The sequence below is a fragment of the Poeciliopsis prolifica genome, unplaced genomic scaffold, assembly GCF_027474105.1.
Source record: "Poeciliopsis prolifica strain line A6 unplaced genomic scaffold, Auburn_PproV2 SCAFFOLD008, whole genome shotgun sequence".
Classification (NCBI taxonomy): Eukaryota; Metazoa; Chordata; class Actinopteri; order Cyprinodontiformes; family Poeciliidae; genus Poeciliopsis; species Poeciliopsis prolifica.
Window position 1 is genome coordinate 5,090,170 of NW_026562383.1, and position 25,209 is coordinate 5,115,378.

General features: G+C 41.4%; 1 protein-coding gene and 1 long non-coding RNA gene across 3 annotated transcripts in view; one reads left to right on the forward strand and one right to left on the reverse strand.

Annotated features, from left to right (window-relative positions):
- ctnnd2b (catenin (cadherin-associated protein), delta 2b) overlaps positions 1-22,101 on the reverse strand; it is a 129,952-nt gene extending 107,851 nt beyond the window's left edge. For both annotated transcript variants that reach the window (XM_055032813.1, XM_055032812.1), the window contains exon 1: positions 21,697-22,101. The gene's annotated coding sequence lies outside the window, so the exon portion shown is untranslated. The remainder of the gene's footprint in view (positions 1-21,696) is intronic.
- LOC129361763 (uncharacterized) lies at positions 14,652-15,895 on the forward strand. The gene is made up of 2 exons (XR_008606168.1): positions 14,652-15,715; positions 15,789-15,895. It is a non-coding gene; the product is annotated as an uncharacterized LOC129361763 (long non-coding RNA).
- Positions 22,102-25,209: the final 3,108 nt, after the last annotated feature.

Below are 25,209 nucleotides of genomic sequence, written 5' to 3' on the forward strand. Positions count from 1 at the left end.
GAACAAGCATGAAAAAAATACACATATACTGTTTGTAAAAGATACATACTGCAGTTTTAACTAAGTGAATTTGACAAAAAAAAGGTACTTTGTGGACAACTGTAAATGGACTTCCTTGATTTTCTTTACTTTAATAAAGCTAATAACTGTATCTAAGGGGTAAGATATGATATGATGTAGACATCTCATCACTTATGATGTCATGGGCCGTCTACTCACTGTTCTTGAGCAAAGCAGTGACACACAAAACAAACTTTCCATATATATAGTTCGTCTATTAATAGGAAACGCATCTAAAGGTTGCAGCATCTTCAGATGTTTTGAGAATTTTAGGAGATACAGACAGATCACAATGCGACTTTCATCTCACACCTCTCAGATATGGAATTGTTTCTTAAAAAAAAAAAAATCCTTGTTCAAAGTACCACTTCAAATAAAGTCCCTCTGTTTTCTCTCTGCAAAGCTCTGCAACAGCAAAAAATAAACCTACAACCTTGGAATTCAATTATCCTGGCTCTGTGATCCAAGACAATTGGTTTAATTAGAAGGTGAACTCCAGAAGCTGATGTCTCTGCCTCGAACTCCTCATATCCACTCTCCTCCGCCTTCCGGGTCGCCTGCTCTATCTCACCGAGCAGAAGAAAGAATGTCATAGGACTCCACAGACGGTCTAGTCAAATGAGATGAAACCATCTTTTGACTTATATTTCCTCCCCACTGTGAAATATGGGCATGGCATGCTAGAGGAACGGGGTTTTTTGTTGTTGGTTTTTTCAGCAGGGACAGAAAAAAAAAAACACAATTCATTGGAAGAGCTATACTCCAAAATTGCACTCAAGTAAAAGTAAGAAGAAGCCATCCAAGAAATTGCTCAAGAAAGAGTAAACAAGCATTCAGTAAAAAAAAATTATCTACTTTGAGCAACTGAATAAATTATCAATCATTTAATATTTCAAAATGATGTCATCAGATGGTCCAAACATGTAAAGTTGAGTGAAAATGTTGGTATGTTAAGGATCAAAATGACAATAATTTATATAAGTATCAACGAATGACAAAATCAGCCAACAGAACATGTTTCCAAATCAGCTTCTTTCAAAAATAAAACTTATGAAACTATAACAAAACTGTTAACTGGGCTTTTTCTATAAAAGGGTCTGCAACAACGCTAGTTCATATGTGCCAAAATACCAACAAAATAAACAGTTTCCCGACACATCATTTCCTGGGGCAAAATGTTGCTTCCTTCTTGGTTTCGTCCACTCAGTTCAGGGGTCAGCAGGGCACCCTGACTTTGTTGGGAGGCAGATAACATGGACACTGCACAAGAACCGAAGTCTTGGACGTGCTTTGAGTTAGCTGTCTGGACCAACACAATTAGCTTTTTCTTATGGTGTGCTAAATTCACTTTGAGGACAAAACGTTCCCCCATTAACGTGCGAGTGATCAAGAGATGATCAGATTTAGCTAGTAAAGACCTAATGGCAGCAGGTTATTCTCTTATTTACATGCTTTTCACATTTTGCTCTTTCAAATGATTTTTGAGCAAGACACAAATGGGTGGGGAGCAGGAATAACTTTGCTAATACGTCAAAAACTTCTTGGTTAAGATTCGGCTACCAAACTACCTGTCAAGGCAGAGGTACAACTTTTATTTCCGCAAGAAAGTTTGATTGTTAAACATTCGCTGTACGCAAGCGGGTCATTTGTTGGAGCCCGTCAAGCAATCCCGTAGGAGACTCCTCCGAACGCCCTACAGGTGGCGCCGTGTGTTCGATTCAAGACGAGCTCGTGCCAAATCACAGCAAAGGCAATTACCGAGGTGCTAATCACTAGAAAAACAAATACGATCACTTGCAGACAGAATCATGTGAAGCTTCGTCAACGACGGCAGCCCAATTTTCTTTTCATTTGTCCAGGATGCGCCACGGCTTTCACTCACGCTGACTGGTGGAGACAGTGACCACCCAATCGGCGACCTTGACTTCAGACAATCATGAAATGGAGGGATGCATTGTTTTAGCTAGTAACATTTCAATGGATGTTTCATGGTAGATTCAAGACAAAAATGCCCACAAGTTGGCTGCTTAGCCAAAGTTTACATATTTCAGCTGTTAAACAGCTGAATTATCTGGTAGATCATCACCAGTGTTAGGCTATCGCACAAGTCCTGGTTTTCTGTTTTATACATCGTTCTGTTTTTTTATAAAAACAGATACAGTTTCGAACCCTTGAGGTTTTTCTTTTAAATATTAACAAGAGGGAGAATAATAATAAGAAAAAAACATTTTCCTTTTTTATTTGCTTCTTCATTATCTAAAGATGGCAATAAAACAACAATCCCAAAAGCCCTTTCGCTTTCTTCTCACTGTTACTTTGAATTCCTCTTCCTCTGCTTCACTTACACATGCAGGAAGCCTGACCTTGCGTTGCTGTCCTCCTGAGGACCGTCCTCTGGAGCCCAGCATCGCTGTGAAGGTTACTGTAGGCTTCTTGAAAGCGATACCGAACCCAGATCCCTTCTGCCTCCGTACTCGTCTGCACGGCTCAGGTTGGAAACGTAAAAACCGGCTTCATCGCTGCTCTTAACATTTATCTGTAGCCAAACTGCAGCCATTTCAGTGCAAATCAGAGACTTTGATCCACCTGGTCACTTGCTTGGTTGAACATTGGTTTCTCTGCCACACTTTCTGTTCACCCTGTTCACTTACACCTGGGCCTTAATCAAGAGACGTAAAGTAATCCCTCGACTTCAAATGCAGTTTTGCAAATACTTCTGAAAACTGAATAAATCTGCTCTTTCTTGTACCAAATTTAAATAAACAAGAACACTCCTGTAGTGATTACTTGACATAAACGAACATGAAAAAGCGCGTAGCCCTGAGAAATCTAGCCGCAAACACTCCCAGGGGGAAACGTCCAGAAGAAAAATCCAAGAGAAAAACATTTTCTTTTTTTTGGTATTTTTGTTCCCTTATATTACAAAATGGCAATTGTTTAACTCGCCAACTCTGTTTCCACACAACAAGCGGCTAAAAATACAATCGGCATCATGAATTAAACATATTTTCGCAGTTCCTCTGGGTGAGTTCTGCACACAAGCGTCTCTGTCACATGGTATAATTACAGAGGTTACAACTGCGACCATAAACACGCTGGAAAGACACTTTCAGATTCTCCTCCGCCCACAGAGGAATTAAAGCCTCCTGATCACAGAAGCAAAAGAGACACAGCGACAGAGCTGCTTGTGAACAAGAGCATTCTGGGAGGAAAGTTACAGACTGGCTCACCTCAGCGTGAACATAGGAAAAAAAATTTTTTGGTTGTTTATTTGTTGTTGTTTTGTTTGTTTTTTTGCATTACCTCGCAAAGCTTTTGAAAGGTGTCGCAAATACATTTTGCATGCAGTTATAAATGTGGATTTAAAATTTTAAACATCTACAAAGAGCCTCAGGGAAAATGTGTCGACTCTTAACTCTTTGGTGTAAAAAAACTGATTGCCAAATCCATTTATCCAATGCATGTTTATGTCTGCTGAGACGGACCTGCACGCGAAAAAAACATTTAGGCTACAAGCACAAAAGAGACACAATCAAAACAGTCTGATATGTCTTTATTACCCCATGAAAATAACAGAAATAGTTCAAATAGTAAACTGTATTTTTTCCTTTTTTCGGAAAGTTTCTGTTTATATCTTAGAAGGGAGGTGGAAAGCTTGGCCTGTTTTGCTTTTGCATTTTGTACATGGGTTTGTGGTGCATTTTCATACTAAAGAAAAAGATATAAAACTTCAGAAATCTCACAAACGCATGGAAAAAGTCTTACGAAAACCTAATGTTACAGCTGAAAGTAAGTAGCCATTGCAACAAAGACTTTCAGTATTCAAGTATGGCGCATGAACTGATCAGTGCATTATCACGTAAAAGACACATTTTTTCCCTGTACCCCCAGGGTGCTCTGCACTTTGTTTCACTTGTTTGGTCTGAAATAAAAGTGGATTTTACTATGTTGTTTGGTGCGTTTTGCTTTCACTTTGTGCTGTTTTTGCAAGCCAACTATAATTAGTAAGCAAGGCCAGGCATGTGACGGCCGTTGCCCCCATTGGATGGCCGGGTTCTCGGGTCGATCTCAGAAAGCATGAAAACTTATTTAACCTCACAAACTGACATGTTTGTGAAATACAGGAATGCATGATGAAGTTTTAAATTCGTTCTTTAAAACATGTCCCAGCAGAAACTTCTGCACATTAATGGATTTAAAAGAAATTCATAAGCAGAAAGGAAGTAGTCGAGAAATCTCACGTCTGAAATGAAAAGTCTAAAGGACGGCTTACTCTTTCAGTATTTGCCAAGATCTTTGAGACTCTCGGTCCAATTAGACGAAAAACATTTTCCCTTCCATACAAACACCGGAAAATGTGTGCATTTTCTTCGCTTGATGCATAAGTCCTGTCAGAAGTGGGTGGGAATCAATGTTTTTTTTCTTCCAGCGTCACAATTACAAAATGGAAACTCTTTATAAAGGATATACTGTGAGAAAGACACAAAAACAATCATTAAGCATCTTGGTTGCCAGCATAATTAACTTTAGTGACTTAAGTCTATGCAGAGGCAATGTGTTATTCTGTATAATCCACAGATCCCACAAACCCATTAGCTCGTAGACCTCGATTTAAGACTTAGCACCCACATGTTGAGAATCTGGTTTATGATAGAAGCAGTTCATGAATTAAAGCGGACTTTAAAAAATAATACAAAAAAACATCCACTTGTAGAAAAACATAAATGACATCTGGATTTTTGTTGTTTTTGATCTTCGAAGGTCAACATAAGAGCCCCAAGCTTCATAGTACAGCTAATAAATGTAAGTTTATAGATACAGCCGCAGCAGAAAGAATATCCACATGTTAAATGGAACATATATTTGCTTGAAGGGGGGGAAAAAGAAAAGGAGAAAAGTTGACCACAGAGGATTTCATCTTCAGTAGAAGCCTTCAGTACAAAGGCTTTTCTCAGCGCATTGAACATCACCCATTACCACCCCAGAGCACTACTGGCTACCTACTGTAGCGCCATGCATAATACATCGGCTCGACTTTGAAGGGCTTTTCTCCAAAGAAATGACATCACAGAAGAAATCGCTTATGGAAAGTAGCATCAAAGAGCAGCAGAAGGCGTTTTTTGGCTGCTGCTGCCTCGGACCAGAAGTCTAAGAGCGAGATCAACAGCATTACACAGCCAGGACGACAGCGAAACGCAGCGAGAGACTGACGATATGTCAGGGGGCAAAAAAAAATAAATATAAATAAATCGGCTTCAAGGCATTTCCAAATATGGTTATGTCTCACTTGCAACGAGCTGTACAAATGTTTCATTTTTTCTTTTTTTTTGTTTGGATAAGGGAGGCGATAAGAACCATTTATTTCTTCTTGAGAAACAAACCCATTTGCAAATGTGCTTCTTTAGGGCACCATAAACGCATAAAGAAGTGTGATTCGTATCACTAAACTGCACACATATTTTCACATTTGTCAATACTTGATGCTTTCATTTAAAAAAAAGAAGAACTGGAGAAAGTTGTCACGACAGCACAGACGGGTTCAGGATGTTTTAAACGCCATTAATTGGAATTTATTGTGACAAACTTGAATTCTTTATCACGATAAATGATAAACAATACGATAAATGCCCAACACATATTTCCATTTTTATTAATTTCATCTAATGTCCTGACTGGACCTGATAGCTCTGGCATATTATCCAGTTGAGGACGACGCCAATAGAAATCATCTCACACAGAGGGATGACAGAGCAGATGATATATGATGAAAGCTCTCCAAACAACACGCATCGATTTTTATTAATGGCTAGCCTCATGACTCCCAATAATTTAGCTTAAGCAGTGTCGATTGTTTTTATGGCTTCGAGCCGCGGCAAGGTTCTGGGAGCGAGGTTCTGCTAAAAGGTTTCAGGCACCTGCAATAGAGAACTCTTCTTAGATTTATGGTTGGTGTAAATCGAGACGGAGGTGTGTTTTTTTCTTTCTTTCATATAAAAGTGACACGTGAGAGCGCAGACAAACTGAACCAATCTGGTGAGTCTTACGAACAACATTGCGGTTCTCTTTACCCGATTCTGGCCTTTCTGCCTCAAATCGTTCTGTATGATTTTTGGCGCGAACAGAAGCATGTTGTGCAAATCCTGTGACCGTGCCTTAGGCAACATGTCACTGCATGAAAGAAGAGAAGTGAGAGCCTCAGTTGTATGAACTTAAAAACAACAAGAATAACAATAATGATAATAATGAAATCTGGATTTTTTTTTTACCTTACAAATTTTGTTGGAATCAATGAGAAATTGTTTTAGCAAAACATTCACCACATCAACAACATCTGACTGAAACATTCGGCGTGTCTCCGTGCGCCGCCGCCTTTCTTTATTTTCAGTGAAAATATTTATCAAGGTTTGTCCAAATAGCCTAATTCAGTCATGTCAACATTTCAAAGTTTTATGAAATAACATGTGGGTTAATAGCTCTGCTTAAAGATGCTTTAAAACGGTTTGGGTGATCACTGATGGACTGGCAGCTGGCTTCATGCTCAGCTACTCTGGATTTGAATTAAACGGAAGATGTCAAAAAGGTTATCTCCAGCGGGTCGGATATCACCTGGTTTGACGGAGCCACGTGTTAAAAAGAAAAAAAAAAACCTTCAGCGATCCCGTTAAGTAACCAGTGAGGATTATCTCAGTAGCGAACCCCGTTTTCTCTCTGCTTCTTCTTGGCTTCCTGTCACCAAGTCTCCCGACATGCTGATGATTTCCCAGCAGCGCTCCTACATTTTTGGGAGTTTGTTCAAAAATGTTTTGCAGAGCTGGATGTAGGTTTAAACTGGCGCATTAGAAAAAAAAAAAAAGGTGGAAACAACTGGTGCGACCTCCCTCGAGCGACTGCTTGGCTGAGAGTTAAAAAAAAAAAAACAAATTTCACAAAAGAGAGAGAGAAAGAGGAAATTCGGAGGATTATTTAGCCACCTCTCACTGTACCGATGACACATTTGTGCTCACAAATCCAAGCAGACCATCTGAAGCTACTGCAGTGACATATGCGCATCCTAAAAAAATAAAAAATACACGAAATCGGTCGCAACTCGTCTTTTTCTTCTTAAGCGAATAAAATAATCATGCCAGCTCTGCCCTGAAGTGTAAGTGGTGTGGCCGCTTTATCTTCCCCTTTTCTCTCTGGCAGGGCTATAAATAGTGGAGAGAGCTGCTGTCTCTCATATTTCATGTGTCACTGGCTCCCACAGTCACTGGTGAAGAATGTTCACTGCACACATAAAGCCTCTTCTTGCATCCTTCTGTGCTTCCTTCCTTCCCCATCTAATAGCCTCTCTCCTGCCTCCTCCTCTCTCCTGAAAGCCTTGTCCCAAGAGGCCAGGTCACAGTCACATGTTTTAGGCCGCAATATACCACTATGTAGGCCAGCTCCAACAGAGAATACCAAGGCATGTTTACTTAGCCGCAAAAAGCAGCAACTGTCAGAAACTGTTTTCCTCTGTCATAATAGTATTAAAGGCACGGAACGTATTGTGTGACATGTACTTTTCTGAGCTTTATATCATGTCATAATGTCACTCCCTCATCAAAAACGTATCCATTGCTTTGATATTTTTCATGGGTTTCTGAGAAATCCTTTTAATCCCCGTGGTAGCCAATCGGGGGCGCCTAAACGCTTGCTCACACAATGCTCCGCCCATTTCCACAAAGCTCCGCCTCCGTCCGAGCTTGCGTCTTTCCCCGCTCGGCTCCTCCAGGCTAGCGGCAGCGGCAGTCGGCAAACACCTGGACGTCTGTTCTGCACATCATACGAACCGTTTCCCCAAGAACGGTTGTAAACGGCAAAACGGAGGAGCACTGTTGCTATGACATAGAGATCGATTTCAAGGCGTCAATGTGCGAGTGACATTTCCTTAGTTATTTTAGATATGCAGCGTTTTCACATCAACTGAAGGTAACACAGTCTGTTTATTTTGCTATAAAATGCCACTACGAACCTGGAAAATACATAATACTGCCCCTTTAAAAGTGATCCCACATAAATTCTGAACAGAAAGAAAACTAAAGTTTTATATTAAAGAGCGAACACTTGATAGATTGTAGAACACTGAAAATGTTGGGAAATGCATCACACTAACACATACGCTTCGACAGACATTACAACAAAGCTGTACTCGATGCGAAAAGCAGAGGTAACGACGGGTTGCAGTTTGGGTTCATTTTTAGCACACGTAAAGTGGTTTCCACACACAAAGGACAGAGCAACACAAGGCTACAAACACGAGATAAAGCTTTGCACAGGTGGACTGGTATGCCAGATTTGTGGCTGCCATTTCTCCTGCTGATTATCGCTTCTGAAGATTGCAGCAGTAAGGCCGGGACAACCGATTTCTCCAATTTGTGTCAAAATCTGAATCGTAATTGAGTGATGTCCGGACATCACTCACAAAACCATTCAGCCTTATCTACACTTTTTTTGTATATCAGCATCTTGGAACTTGACACATTATATCGACAACCGCATGTAGAAAATGAGATGTACCTGTCAGACTAGACTGAAATGGCAAGGGGGCGAAAAAAAGAGAAATTATTCTGTTTCAATATTTTTGCTTTTTGTTTTGTTCTTATTGCTGGGTTGTTGTTGGGGGATTTTTTTAGCATTGTAGCATGGCTAACTGTTAGCCACTGACAATATTTTTTCTTTCTGCCAATATTCTGAAATGTTGCCATGCAAACAATTAAAGATTTCTAAAATGTTTTTTAACAAGCGGTATTTTCCTTCATGTTTAACTTCAAAATAAGAGTTTCAAGCATAGATACAACAGGGTGGAAGGCTTAAGGCAATAGAAACGTTGCGATGACTTTCAGGTCAATAGAAATATTGTGGGAACTTGAATCCCACAAAGAGTGAGCAGGCTATACTGCTAGCAACACAAATTGAGCTCAGCTGCAATTTGTTTTTACTCTCCTGTTATTAGAGATAAAAACAGATCCTGCCAGATTAGTTATGACTCAGATCAATAGTCATTTCTAGTGCCAAGGAGATCGCAAAGCTTCTTTCATTTGATCTTCTGATCTTTAACGTGCACTAGAGGAAACCAACAGGTTGAAATACCAAATCACATCATAGTCGTTGTAAAATCACATGCAACCCACCACATCAGCTGTTGATGTAATATTTACAAAAAGATTTAGTTGCTTCACATTGATTTCTTGTGAAGTTGAAATTCTATCAAATCTATCGGCCTGGATGGATAAATGTACAGAGAAGTAAATCTGAAAATACAAGTATTCCTATTCTCAGTTTTCTTTTCCAGACTGCTAAGTCCTAGCCCGGCGAAGAGCAGCCCATTGTTCTACGCTTTGTTTTGCAGAGGGTATGGGCCCCCAGCTATTGAGAAACAAAAAAAAAAATTTTAATTTAGCCCAAACGCTAACGTTTGGCCGGGACGTGTGGAATGCACCAGTTTGACGCTATGAAGCTTACCGGAAGTTGCCTGTGCTACAAACAGCCACTCTCCACTGCAAAGAGAGAACAGCTTGCTCACTTCCTTCACTGCTTTTGCCAAACCACAAGCAAACTACAATTCTAAAACAAAAACAAAAAAATCATTGTTCACGACTTCTTCTGTTCACCGATTGGGTTGCTTGAAATTCTACAGGAGAAATGGTCTTCAATGGCAGAAATCCCAGACGGAGCAGCGAAGGGAGATGAGAATCAAGCGGTAGTGTTTTGAAAGGCCAAGTGGTTCCACACTCCCATATTTTTTCCAGACCGTTTGTAGGCGCCATGTTCAAGACTCGATAAAGACTTCAAAAACCAATTTCATAAACCTTGTTATCTTTTGCAACTTAAAGATACTAGCAGAGAAATGTGCCTGCGGTGAAACATCAACGCAACGCAAAAAAATCTCCATTAAGCCTATCATAGTATGATCAATGGTTTCCATTAATTAAGCTGGAAAGACATTTAGCTCGGGACACAATGTTGTATAACTGCAACAAATCAATGACATTCATTAATTCAGCCTGGAGGCTACAATACATAAGGACACATATTTTATGTCATGGCAGCAGCTGAGAGAAACCCACTGAAGGAATTCCCAGTGCTTGGGCTTGAAGCACATGGAGTACAATACGTTAGCCAGCGGAGGGAAAACTTTCACTGTGATTTGACCTGCAGCCAAGGAACTCTCTTAATCACTCAGACATATTGCTTAGTCACCAGCTCAACCTGGCAACTCCTTACAATTCAAAGTTTAAAATGCACAACAAGAAAAAAACAAAAAGTTAGCCAAAGAGAGCATTAACCGAATGGATTTCAAGAGAATATCTCCAGGAAAATCACTAGCAGGAAGCTTTGAGGGGCGGAGAAGTTCTTTTTGTTATTTGTTTTTTTTTTTTTATTCTCCGTTGAGTTCGGTCTGAAAGCTGTCTCACACCGGCTATAAAAAGCACCGATTTCATTTCGCTTTCAACCATTTCCCACGTGTGCATGTCCTCTTATCAATCTGAGACCAAAGCTGTTTAAAATATAATTTTGGTCACTGCAGAAAAAAAAAAACCCAAAAAAATTCATCTGTAACATAATAAGTTTCCAGACGCATGAAGGAGGCGTGGGGTTAAATATAATCATGTCACGCGGCAGGAAGTATGAGCTCATTCGTTAACGGAGGGTAAAAGGCGGGTTATTGATCGGATCTGTGTTTGTGTACGTCCACGCGGGCGGATCGATGACGACCCTGCGTCCAGTTGATCCCAAACCCGGAGCAGAGACCCAGCGGTGCGGGCGTGGCCCCGTGAGCTGGAGGGAGGGCGGAGGGCGGAGGGGTTCGCTCCGGAGGCAGCAACTGGAAACAATACCCTCATTATTTGCACCGATTCTTTTGCGCTTCTTAAGCATCTCATAACGAGACCTTTCCAGCTAATTGCCTCGGTTAATGTTTCCCACCACGTACAGCAACATCAACAATCTCCGGAGGAAGGAAGAAAGAAAAAATGTGTTTTTTTTAATCGTGGATTTATAGGTCAGAAAAAAAAAGAAGCTGTTGCAGACAGAGGTACAGAGCTTCAGTAGTAAAGATTTCTTTTGGAAATATAATGCTTTGAACTTTTTTTGAAAACCACAAATGTTGATGTATGCTTTGGGATTTCATATAATTGACCAAAAAACAAAGTAGCACAAAATTGTGAAGTGAAACAAAAGGATGCGTTTGAAAAGCAATATGGAGTACTAACACAAAAGCTTTGATTTGAAACCTTCTCTTAGCTCTTGTTGCATCTTTAGAGTCCCTAAAGTGAACCTGTCTTTGGGCCTTCATGATATAAACATCATGATTATTATCGTTTTTTTCTAAGTTTGCCCAGTATTTACATCTATCCATCAAGTTAGGCTTCCCCAGTCAGACTTGCGCTCTGCAAAACTCGAACTGTATTTCTCCTGAGATCCAAGTCTCCCAACTAATCAACAGCAACACGGCGCCAAAGAATGCAATAATGAAAGCAATTGAAAAAGAAGGAATATGTGGGAAATGAAATGTTGGAGGTTATGGAAAAGAGGATAATCTGGTTGAGTTTTGTCAGCAGAGGTAGTGTCTGAATATATGTACTAAATATAACTCGGCTCGTCTGATTTCAGATTTTTTTATTTTTTGCCCCTTTAGAAAAATCAAGAATTACAACAAGACGGAAGAAAAACATCTAACCAAAGCGAAACAAAAGAAAAATCCATCATCCGATAAAAGATGTCAGTGGCTAATTTATTTACTTGCTCCTTTTTATTCGTAATGGCTGTCTTCAGCTGTAACTGCTTTTATACGCACTTGAAGTTATTTTTATGTGACATGTTTTGTCAACATAAAGTAGGACAAAGCCGTAAAATACGTGCAAATAATTCCACAATAAAGCTCAAATGTCTCAGCTCTCAGTTGCACAAAAGAATAAGCCACGGGTCACAGAGGCAATTCTATAACAATAAGGTCAATACTTTCATCTGGACTTAAAAAATCAATTTAAGAGCACAGCTGAAATGTCATAAATGCATCCCCTGACGTATACTAATATCCAACGACCGCAACAGAGGCGTGCTCCGAGAAATCTTGGGTTGGGAGCCTTCTGAATGTGACAGCAAAGTGCTGAACAAACCTTTAAGATAAAGAGGAGGATTAGCGGGTGTCGGGGCGCTGGCTGGATGCAAGAGCGCTGAATGAAGAGGCATTATAAGCCAGACAGAGCGGGAAGCACACAGGCCAGCCGCCACTTCCTCTGCCACACGAGTACTGGGAATCTGCCAGCCAGCAAATGCCTGCAGAAGGGTTCAAAAGTAATGAGAGCTGCATGCACCCAAGAATGCAATTTAAAGGATACAGAATGCTAAAAAAGACCAAAACAAAAAAAAAACATAAAATGAAAGTCTGTTCACAGGAAGACCAGATATAGTAAGCTTGCCATTGCGAAGAACCTTTCAACCTTCTCAGGGTTTAATTGGTTGAGTGGTCAACTTTCACGCATTTCAGCGAAACGTTACTGCTCAGAAAACAATCAAGGACGCAGCCTGAAGCGACAGAATACAAAGAAATCATGCAACTTTCAGCAGAGCGACACGAACCGCTCTGATGTGTCCGCAACAACGAAGCCGCAAAAGGGAAACGGTGCGAGAAAGTCGCACTTGGCGAAGCCAAAACGCATCTCGCTCAGCCGACAATGGAAACAGGTCAAAATATAAAGGCAAAAAATAAAAAAATATCTAATTTGCGTTAACGTGGTGGAAAAAGCCCCGCTAACTCTGAAACGGCTTAAAGTGCACCGTTGTGATTTCACATGGCGTCACGTTCAGAATTTTGTCTGATTCTAAAGTTTTGATAAGTTCAGCGCTGCGGTACGTAACAGAGAGAAAATATGCTTCAGGTTAAATAACAGACTTTAAACCCATCAAAGAAATGGAAGAATTGCATAATTATTCACATAAACGCAAAGACATAATGGAGCTGCAGCTCAGTAAATTAGAGAATCATTGAAAAGAGAGCTTATTTCAGCAATTCAATTCAAGGGGTGAAACTAATTTTCTTTTTATTTATTGAACCCAAATGATCCATTTGTTCATTTCGACAATTACTGCTTACAAGATATGAAAATATACTTAACAACTGATTTGCTTAGACATTTTTTGACATGTGGTGACCTTTTGCATCTCAACCTCTTTGTCAATGACCATACTGTTAAGTCAGCAGTCTTTCCCCGTGATTTGCGTAGGCCACAAAACAACATTCCTGTATTAAAAGCCTTACAAAATGTCTCTACTGGAAATAATATTTGGGATTTCCACCAGCCGCAAGCTATAATCGTCCAAATTAACAGAAACAAACACTCTGCCTCACTAAGCGTAAAATTGATTTGCATCCAGAATTTGTATAAATCTTATTCTAACTTACTGAGATGCAGCTGTAAGACGCTAACCTGTTAATCTGAAGAAAGTCGCTATTGGTTGATGCCTTTCCAGCCCAAAGATTTTTATGAATTTTCAATGAAAACAAAAATAAGTTATGACATAACCTGCTGATTGAGGATTAGAGCCAATCCGGAGAACATTAGTCCATTGCTTGGCGCATCTCTGGAAATATCTTCCAAAATGTATCTCCTCCTGACAACGAATGCCGCGCAACGTATAGAGAAGCTTGTTCTCCACAGGGTGATGACGGCAAAATAGTGTAACCAGTTCATTTCTCTTTTTTATTTTCTGTTTTATAAGTTTTCAGGTCCAAAATCTCCACAGGACATAATCTCTCTTTTTCTCTCTCTTTTTTAACAGCATTATGGATAAGAAAGCTCATTTGTAATTATGTAAGGCCCACTTATACTGAAGAGTGAGAACAAAGAGCGGCTGTCAGGCTGCAGCTGACGGTCCTCCAACACCCACCAAGTTCGACACACACACACACACACACACACACACACACACACACACACACACACACACACACACACACACGCAAGGAAACAAGGGCACAGTGAGCATACATATTACAAGAACCACATGTCATGTCAGGATAATGGAGTGTGCTGGTAAATGTATCTAGAAAGGCTTGTAGGTGTGTCTGACGGAGCAATCTGCTGGAATTAAGGAGGGTAAATAAAGAGCAGTGGAAGGCAAGGATTTTAAAGCCCATAACAAGCAGACGTTTACTGTAAGGAGTTAACCTTGATGCCTTGTTTAAAGTTGGATAAAGGATCTGCTGCGTTAAATATAAATGAGGTCCAATTAAAAGCTAATTGTGTCACGTTTTACTGTAGTACTGCTAAATAATCCAAATAGTGATAAAATATGTACACTATTTGAAATATTCTAGTTCTTTTTTTTCCAACATATTGCTCTTTTATTTTATTTTATTTTTTTACTCCACCAGCATATGAACGGGTTTTCTCAGGGTACCCCGGCTTCGTGTTCAAGTGTTAGCTGTTCTTTAAAACATTAAAATTTATTGCTCTCTCAAAAGGCAAACTTGCTTTATTTTTGCCATCATTGCTGTGCTGTGAAATGACGTCGAAACAACAGCATCATAGCAATGACGACTGGGACGACGTATCGTCCAACCACAGTCATCGTGACCAGTCCACAGGCGTGGAATAAACTTCGGACTCAAGTGTGTGGTGGCGAGACATGAGCCGCACACGCAGAGAGCTCGCGCACGCCAAACTCGTCAAGATTCACAGCTGCAGACTTGAATGCGGCTCCGGTGGCGTATTGTGTGGAAGTCCAGAACCAGCCCACTCGCCGCCTCGCCGACACACTCCGAGCTAATTGTGAGCCGGCCCACGCTGACCTCCGCTCACGGACGCCGAGAGTCACTGTGGTGACAGCGGAGTCCAACGAGGGCCGGTTCTGGTCCGGTTCTGTGACATCACAGCAAAAAATAAATAGAAAAATTGCAGCTCGCGTTGCCCGGGCAACCGCAATTTGGCAAACCAGGGCTTGGCAAGGCGCGGCTCGCCTCCGTGGGGGACTGATTGGGTGAGCAGTACGACGAGAGGTGGATTAGGAGGAGCGCTTCCGTCTCCCTCGGCGAAGAAACGCGAAGGGTGCCGATTTTGCCAGAGACGAGGAAGAGAAGAAGAAGAAGAAGAAAAAAAAGCATTCACGGCTAAATGCACAGACGAAAGACTCCTGTCAGTTACCCATGAATTCACTGATGTGCTGCAGTGATTAAAGTAGTTTTTGCGACCTTCTGGCTGAGCGGGAGGAAGCCTGCTCTGCGTGCTTATGAAGCTGAACTGAATGCCATCATTTCACCGCACAAAACGGGACAAGCGATTTTGCAGGAGAATTTGTTTTTGTGTTATTCTGAAAGAGCAGGAAAAACGCTATAGCTATATATTAATAATAAAAAAAGAAAAAACAGCCATTATCCTGTCCACAGAAGCCAATCTCTCTCTACTGCCTGTTCAGGCTAAAAGAGAGGCTGAAGCCACCCAGTGGCTCAGACAGAAAGGCAAAGTGCTGCTGTTATCCAAAAATCGTCCATTAGTGGACCACCCCGACTCACAAGTGGACGCTGACGAGAGAAGATGGGGATTTATAGTCAATAAGTCACCTGAGCTCCGTGACTGGACGGTGCTGCGGGTGTTTATGTCCCGCGCAGACACCTAAGGTCAACGCCAGCGCGGTAAGGCCTCTGTCACTGGATCCAATTACACACACTCAGAAAGTAGTTATTCAACTGTTTACCTCCATTACAGGGTGTCGCTTCTCTCCTGCTGGTAAATGATCAGCTGGAGATGAAGATTGGTTCACCTGGAGCTCTGCGTTTCTGATGTCCTTTAAAAATAAAATTAAAAAATCCTGTCATGAATGAGGCCACGCGAACGGATCAGCTCTCAACTCTAGGTCTAATGGCCTATATTCAGATCAGGACCAAAACTGAACACTGTTTTAGTAGCTAACACTTTATCTTGCAAATACGGTTTAAATTGAAGTTAGTTCAACTCACACTTTCTTGATTTGCCCCTTTACAGACATCATGTGTTTGCTTGTCACCTTTACATGTTTGAGAAATGACTAGAACAAGACTCGCCTGACAACATTAAATATTTAAATGAGCAAAGCATCATACCGATTCAAGAAAAGATTAGGAGTCATTGAAGAATATCAGTCTGGAGAGGGTTAAAAATAGACATATTTTGAAATCAGTCAACAGTCTACCAAAATTACTCCAGGAGCACATGTGACAGCTCTTCCATGCGGTGACAAAAGAACTGAGCAAAACGTGTAAAGCACTAAGTGACGGATGTCAAACTCAAGGTCCGCGGCACCGAATCTGGCCCGGCATCGCTTTCTGTGTGGCACCACTAGGCTCCAAATTACATCAATACATCCGTCCAGGTTTTCACAAATCTGCAAAATTCTGACACAATCAACAAATCTCCATATTTCTTTCTGATTTTGCAGCAGATTTTCTCAAAATTGGTCAGAAATATTGAGCTTAAGAGACTGATGCCTCAGTCCTACTAGAAGTAATAGACCATAACTAAAAAATCACATCTAACGTCAAATATTGCAAAAATTCCTTACAAAAATCTCTTCATTGGCACCACAAAATCTGTCATTTTGAACTCCTGAACCATTCACAAATTGCAGGAGGGACAGCTGTTTATTGATATATTAACAGTTCAATTGATTTTGTCAAGAATGTCAAGTCATTTATGATCTGAAACTGAACCACACTTTGGGCCATGCAGCAAGAAAGAAACCAAACTCTCTCCAATAAGCAGAATTGAGTTATACAATGTAGCATAAACATTTAATGAATATTGTTGAGCCATTTTTTCATTTTATTTATTTTTTTGTCTGGGTCTAATTGCTTCTTCACATGCCAGATTGGTTTGGATAGCTCGACCATTAAAATCCTCAAACGAAAAGAGAATTTAATTTGTCTGACATAAAAATAAGCAAGGAGGCAAACGCTATTTAATAGTGTTTGTTTTTAAAGGGTTAAGGCATCAAAAAAAAGGAGTCGAAAAAAAGAAAGTATCATCTGCAAATTTGTCGATCTGCCATGGTGACTCATGACTGAATCCACATAACTCAAACAAAACGACTCGTCTATCATAATATTAGTCTGAAGCCCGACTGAAAACAAGTTTTTGAGAACCAACAAAGCAGGGTTTCACAGTAACAGCATTTTTAATCATAATGGTGGAAGCAGAAACCAAACCTTTTACCAAAAAATGAGCGCCCCCGTCCCCACTTGTCCTCCCTTTTCCACCAACTATTTTCTTCTGCTGATTTTATAGTTAAAAAAGAAAAAAAAAAAAATCAAAGTCGTTGACCAGGCAAGACATCCCGCCTCACCGATGCAAAGCGGGGAGGCACATGCCGCGATATGAATCAGGTTATGTCATGACTGGAATACAAAGACCCGGCAACACGCAGCCATTCCCTGTCCCACCCCCCGCGTCTCCTTTCCTGAACAAGGTTATCAACAGAGATTATCAGGTTAGACATATGGTTCGCTGGTTCACACAGTGACTGGTTTTGCAACGGAATAAATCTCAGTTGTACCTCATTGTCATTTTCTATCTCGTTAAGACTGTGGAAGTTATTTAGCGTTCGCATTAAAAGTAGAGGGAGGAGAACAGCTCCCCGACTTAAGGATAATCTAGTGGAAATGAGATACATTATTGGTATTGTGTCGGATTTACCATCGGTGTGGGTGATTATATAACGCCGACGTGAAGAAACACTGAAATAGAGTCGACCATTCGACTCGATGCATTGTCCCAGAAACGTACAGCTGATAAAAGTTGTGAGACAGACTGAATTTACTCATCGCCTCAAAAAACACTTTGAATAAAGACAGCAAAAGGTTTTTGGAAGTTTGTCCACATTACATATGCCACATATGTCTCATCTGCACTCTTAAAACAGGGACAACACATGCGTGTTATAATGTGTAAATTTGAACACATTTTGTGTTAAAACAAACACAAAATGTGCATTAAAGGGGATTACACATTTTTTTGTGTTTTTTTTTAAACATCTGTTTTATGATCACGATCATAAAAACTTAATAAAGTCTGCTCAAGACGAACGGGCGAAGGCGATCCTTTTGAAAGAGATGATAACGTGCTCCAAAGGGCTTCGCTGAACCACCGGCAGACTGCATCACTTTTCCAAATTCTCCTCCAGGGACGCGGCTCCGCGGGTCATTCTACCATCCACCACGAATCCTTGGCAATTAGGGAGAAACAATTTGAGAGGATGGGGCTTGAAAAGTGGGAGGCAGTGGTGGGGTGGCTGTTGGGGGGAGGCTTTATTCTTGTCCCAGACTAACAGATGAATGTACTCTAAAGACTTCTGGCTTCCTGTAACCGCGCCTCAGAGTGTTACGGGAACGCAACGTTAGGGAAAAGGAGCTCTTTGATCAGTGCGGTGTTGTGTGACGAGAACGCCGGCTGGCGGCTTCACCTGTGTGCTTTTACAGCTTCGAGACATGGCTCACGGAGCTTGAAGCAGTCGGCGAACAAACTGCCTCTTTATGAGCGCTAAATAAAAGAACTGGTCGCAAAACAAAAGCATAAGAAGCAGTTATTGTTTCAGTGGTAAAGATAGGTCTTAAAATGCTAGTTAGTGGTTCCAAACCTAGATAGAGAGATTCCCTGGAGGTTCACAAAAAAATACAAGAGACAGTTTGTATATGGCCCTCGATTGTGTTTTTGCATTTCTGACACACATAAAGCTAAGTTCAAGTCATGTAGCCAAAGTCATTCATGTCAGTAAAATAGACCTTCACTGACAACATGAGCTAAAGGAAGAACAGATGACGGACAGCCATGTATGAAAAGGATTACTAAGGCATTTCTAAGGGTTTTGGACTCTGCTCATGCAAAAGAAGATCCATTATGAACAAAAGCACCAACAAAACACGCTAAAGTGTCAAACCTTCGCAGGATTGCCCGGCCTACCAAAATGACTCCAGAAGCACATCCACAGCCAATCCAGGAGGCCACAAAAGAACCAGGAGGCACGTCAACATCTCCTTAAGAGAATTTAAAAAATGACATCAATGGAAGAGCTGTGGATCCACAACCAAAAGGAGAACAAAGTCCTGTCCATTGACCCTCCACATTAAAATTATGCTACCGCAAGAGTTTAAAGGGGTCAAAGACTCTTGACAAAAAAAAAAAATGTCTTTTTGGTGTCTATGTAGCTGTGAGCGAGTGCATAGAAAAGACATCTCCCTCTGGATAATGTGTAGTGAAATAGACACTGGAGTCTATTTTTGATCACAAATTGCAATTTTGACTTTGTATTTTTATTTTTTTAAGCCATTTAATTCCAGAGGGGAAACTCTTGCTAAGCCAACTAGTTGCTGTAGTTTGTAGCTTAGGAAGTAAGCATTGGGAGTCCGATTTGAGTTTGGTACATGGGGAAATAAATGTTGACGTTAAAGTGTTTACTGCAAGCACATAATGAAGAATATCCTTTTTTATACAAAGGATGCTCATCCCTTTGCCCTTTTTCTCAATTTCATACTTTTCCAGTTTTGGGATTAGCAGAGCCGCCTGGAGTCGTCTCCTATTTGGACGCAACGTCAGGAATATTTGTCAGTTTGCCTTGGCGACAGTTTTGCTTTGACAAGTATTGATTAACACTTGCTTTTTTTTTAATAGTCTACTTACCATAATTTTACATCTTCAATAAATAAGATTTCTGCCTGTCTGGGAGTCAGATATGATCGGAGATTTAACAGTCCAGCTCATTAAACGAGACGGTACACACAATATTATTAAAATGAGGCAAGATGAGATTTTCACACTATTTGGGCAATAATTATGAATCCTAAAGTGTTTTTTTTTTCTAACAGGGTGCCATAAAATCCAGACTGTGCTTTAATAATTTTGCAGTCTAAAGTTATCATTTTGCAAGAAAAAAAAAGAAGAAAACTTTGCATGCTTAATTTGTGTTTTCATAAGTAATATAAAGACTTTATGACTCGGAAACGGTTTCGTTGAATATCTAAGCAAAGTATTTTTCAAAAGCAGTCCAGAATCTTTTAATCTGGCACTGATGTGAAGCCCTGAATCTTAATAGACTTCACCTTCTTTTATCTCAGCATAAATACAGATGATCTGCAAAGACTTTAAAGCCCAACTGGAGCTCTGTTGTTAAACAGCAAGAATTCAACATTAAGCATACGCTTTGTGGAAGTGTGGAAAGATGCTTGGAAAAGCCATCAGAAGCCCTACGAACACAATGAAGACAATGCTCTGGTCAGACGAGGCCGAGTGCAAAATAGTGGAGCTGGAAGCATCATGGTGCCTCTGTTTGACTTGATGGGGAGATGGAAAATCCTGGTCCAATCAAAGTACCCAACTTAATCCAGTGGAGATTATTATGACAAGGTTGCTGTATACCCTGGTATCACAAAAAAGACAGGCGTCGTTATCTTTACACGTCACACGCGTGCACTTCTTTGTGTTGCTCCAAAATCCGTATCGAAGACACTTGTGGATGGAGTGTGACCGAGATAATCAACTGTGAATATTTGCAAGCCAGCATATGACCCTCTTTTATTTTTTATTTTTGCATGTTATGCATCACATTTGCGTCCCGTTTAGACCCCATTACCCAGTCTACACAGCGGCTGTGCGAGCTTCATGATGCAACACATCCAAGTGAAAGGCAGAGCTAACCCAGAATACACAAAGAGCCCTGCATGTAAACCGGTTTACAGGCGTCACACAGAGCAAACGTGAAGATTTCAAACACAGTCATCCTGGAGGCACGACGAATGGGATTCATTTCTCCAAAATCAGGAAGTTTAAAAAACAACAACAACAACAAAAAATAAATAACAACCTGCGACTGATGACAAAGACATCGGAAGTGTGTTTTCTAGATGACCATCACGGAGCGCACAGGCAGGCCGGAGCCACGGCGCACAAAGCAGCGAGGGCGCACTTTAACCGTGCACATGCTTCAGGGATGGCCGATGGAAACAACATTTCCCAGCGTCCAGACGTCCCCCAACGCAAAGGGCTGCACAAAGGCGTGCAGCCAGCGCGTGCCGGGGCCGCTGTCACGCGTGATAATCTCACGAATATAGCTCATATTTAGGTCAATCACAAAGTAATAGCGTTTTTCAGCTGCAGCCGTAACCCCTCTCATCCCCCCGGCCCTCATCATCACTCCGTCACCCGACGCCCCCCCACCACCATCACCATCTCTCTCTCTCACACACACACACCCACACACACACACACCTCGGCCTCGCACGGCCAGCTGAGATGCAATAAGGTGAGGGGGTGGGTGATCAACGCAAACATACCTCTTCTCTTTCAGCACGTCATAACAAGACAAGAAAAAAAAAAATGCATAATTTGCATCACACCAAAAAAAAAAAAACATCTGGCGTACACTTCCAAGTCGAAATTCAACATCCGGCCATATTCCCAACAGGCTGTCATATTCAACCAATCCCCCCTACACACACACACACACACACACACACACACACACCCACACACACACACACACCACACACACACACACACACACACACACTGCCGCCGTCAAGCCTCAGCGTGGACGGGAGGCGCGAGACGAGCGAACAGAGGAAGCAGGAATGACATTGCGCGTGCTTACTGTAAAATCAAATCTCCCCCTGGGGAGAGCCTCCCTTCTTCCTTCTCGACTCTCCTCCTTTCGCCGACGCGCAGAATTCCCCCCCGTCTGGAAAATTCAGACCACGCAAAACAGGTAGTCAGTCATTCCAGCCCTGCCGAGGGCTTCCTCCGGCTCGGTGGCGTGAGAGAAGGACGGACAGCATCAGAAAGGGGCGAGAAAGAGCGCGCGCTCGTGCACGGGAGAGAGAGAGAGAGAAAGAGAGAGAGAGAGACAGCTGTGGGGAGAAAATGAGGAGGGAAGGTAGGAGCGGTCGGGCCGGAGCACTGCGCACAGGAGAGGAGACAAGGAGAGCGGCAGAGGTGCTTCCCCTCCCTATCTCTCTCACTCTCACTCTCTCCTCTAGCTTACATTAAAACACCCCCTCCCTCACTTCCTACCCCATCCCTGCTAGACAGACTGACAGACGGCTCGGGTACCAGTGTCAACAGCGCCACTCACTGGTGACGGAAGAGAATGCTATAAGGAAAGACAAACAGCTGGGAAAGCAGTCGTGCTCTGCAGAAGGAGCCTCAGCATTCAACTGGACAGTAAATAATCAAACGATAAATAAATAAATTGGTCTCATTCAGAGTTCTGGTCTAAAGTTTTAGTTGCTGGGACAGCATGTCAAACTCGCGTGTTTTCAAAGCTCTGCTCTTTTTTTCGAATACAAAGACATCTATTCACCTCAGAGCCGTTTTGTACGCATCACTCAAAGAAATAACTCTTTGAATGAACATTTAAAAAAATCATGGAAAGAATTTCCACCTGATTACTTTGCTTTATTTCAGCACAATGTAATTCTGTCACTCCAATTTAAAGCAAATGTGTCAGTTGGAGGTTATTCCAATTTAAAGCTTTTAAGGTTGATTCAACTCATTTACTAAAGGTAGTTTAAATTAATAGTTTAAACAGAACCTTTAAAGTCAGTGTTTAATTAGCAACAAGATAGTTCAGTATCCTGTAGTATTTAAGTGCCAATAGTGCTCTGCAGGGAAAAACAAATAACACACACAAAAAACAGCTGAGTTGAACATTGATGCTGGAAATGCTCACATTCCTAGATTTGCACAAGCATCTGTAGTTTAATGTGTAACTAAAAAACAACAAAAGGTTAAAATTTTGTTTTTCTTACATTATTATTCCTGCTTCTGTTGAGATGCTCAATTTTCATCCTAAGGTTTTCCTTTGTCTGTTGAAGCTCCTGGTTTTCTTTCTCCAGTTTCCCGCATCTCTTCTGTAAAATGCTCATTTTCGCGAACAAGAAATTCTTCTCTGCCATATTTGCTGTGGGTCAAACCTAAAACTGCAAATTAATTTTTCTGTGGGATCTGGGAATACAGAGACGGTCACCAGTGATGTCACAGACAGGATGAGTGACATCACTGTTCCACATCAAGAAGTCTGTTGCCTGTGGGGGGGAGATGTTTTTTTTAATACTTTATTCTCAGACACACCGTATAACGGCAGAGTGAAACATTTGTTTAAATGCAATGACCACCTCAATTCAATATTTTGACACAAGGATTAAACAAGCAGAAAATGGTGCAAATGGTAGAGAAACGCTAATTATTTGCCAGCTAATCATCACTTCATGTGATGTTAGCACATGTGAGCCACTGACTTGAGTAAACTGATGCCAGGACAATTTAGTCTCCTCACAACTGGAGTTATCCTGGGCACGCAAAACGATTATCTGGCATGGCCTCATGTGATCTCTTGTGATCTCTCGTGATCTCTCGTGATCTCTCGTGATCTCCCATGATCTCGCTCGTCGTCTTCAGCACAAGATCAGTCTGACTGTAATGAATCATGTTATCTCAACATGATAACATTTCATGAACGTTAAATTGTTGAATGTCTTTTTTGTCCAACATGATTTTATCACGTTTCCGTTTGAAACGTGACATCGTTGTGTTAAGAGAACATGATATTATTTTGTTAATGTAATAATCACCGAAGTTCATTATTTTGAGTGCTGTTGAAAATTAACATCACCGTGAACACAGTGACACAAAGTGGTGGCAGTATTATGCTGTGAGAATGAGGCTTTTTTCTTAAGCAAAGATGGATGGATGGATGGATGGATGGATGGATGGATGGATGGATGGATGGATGGATGGATGGATGGATGGATGGATGGGTGGGTGGGTGGGTGGGTGGATGGATGGATGGATGGATGGATGGATGGATGGATGGATGGATGGATGGATGGATGGATGGATGGATGGATGGATGGATGGATGGATGGATGGATGGATGGATGGAGCTAAATAGAGGTCAGTCTTGGAACAAAACCTTTAGAAGGTGAGATTATTTTTCTAGCAGGACGTTTGAATGTACATTGTGCAAAACATTAAAATGCATTCGTTCAATGCACCCCAACGGATGACCTTCTGTCAGACTTGTTTTGAACTCAGACTTGTTTTGACCAGTACCGGTACTTGTCACTTGCAACCATTTATACTTTTGATGAATTGTTGTCTGTGTTATTCTGGTTCTTAGATCCCCTTTGTCTCCGTTTTACCTTATACTTGTCCATTCTTACTTATTTTAAATTGTATCTACTATTTCTTTCTTTGTCGTCAGGTTTCCCGGAGAAACCTCCTGCTGGTTTCTCCAGTGATCCTCATGTACCCTATGCCCTGTTTGTTCCCACTCTTGCCTGTTGATTCTAAGTCACGTTTTATGATATTTTAAATTTAGATTGTTCACCTTCACTTGCCCGCTGTGCCTGTTCTACCTTGTGGAAGGCATCCATCATTGTCACCATCGCACATTATTGGAGTTTGTTAACATGGAATGAAGTTTAGCTCCAACAAGCTGTGTTCCCGACTCGTCTCACCTTCAGCGTATCTCGCACAAATCTCACTCTGCCTCCAAAACAGAGGAGAGGAACTCCTGTTTCTGTGCTGAAGTGGGAACAACATAATTAATGCAGACACACAGGCCAAATCGGGACAAAGCCTCTAACGCAGCGGGCACGGACCACAAAAGGAGGCAGTGAGAAGTTTGTAATTGAGCTGAACGGAGCAAAATCAGAGGATACGCAGATCCTCTTCAACTTGTCCAAATCTGGCTCTGTCTATATCCGTTCCTGTCTCTTCCTGTCCGTCTTCTCTCTCTGTTCCCCTTTGTCAAGCAGCTCATTGTTCAGTCAACCGAAAGCTATTTTCAAATGCCACAGCCAACTGCATCAATGGCAAGCTAAATCTTGAATGCACTGTGCTCATACGCACCGTTTGCTTCATTGAGCAAGAAATGACTGCGGATGTTCCGATTAACCGCACATCTCCTCCAAAATGTCACATTGTGACGCCTCGGAAAGAAGCAATTTTAACTCCAACCAAACTACAAAGTCCTGCCAAACATAAAGAGGAGGCATGTATGCTGAACCGATGCTCACGTATTCGAGTGTAGATACGCTGCTTTAATGACCCGGCGTCTCAGTGGGTGACATTAAAGTTTCATCCGACCTCGTCTGAAAAATGA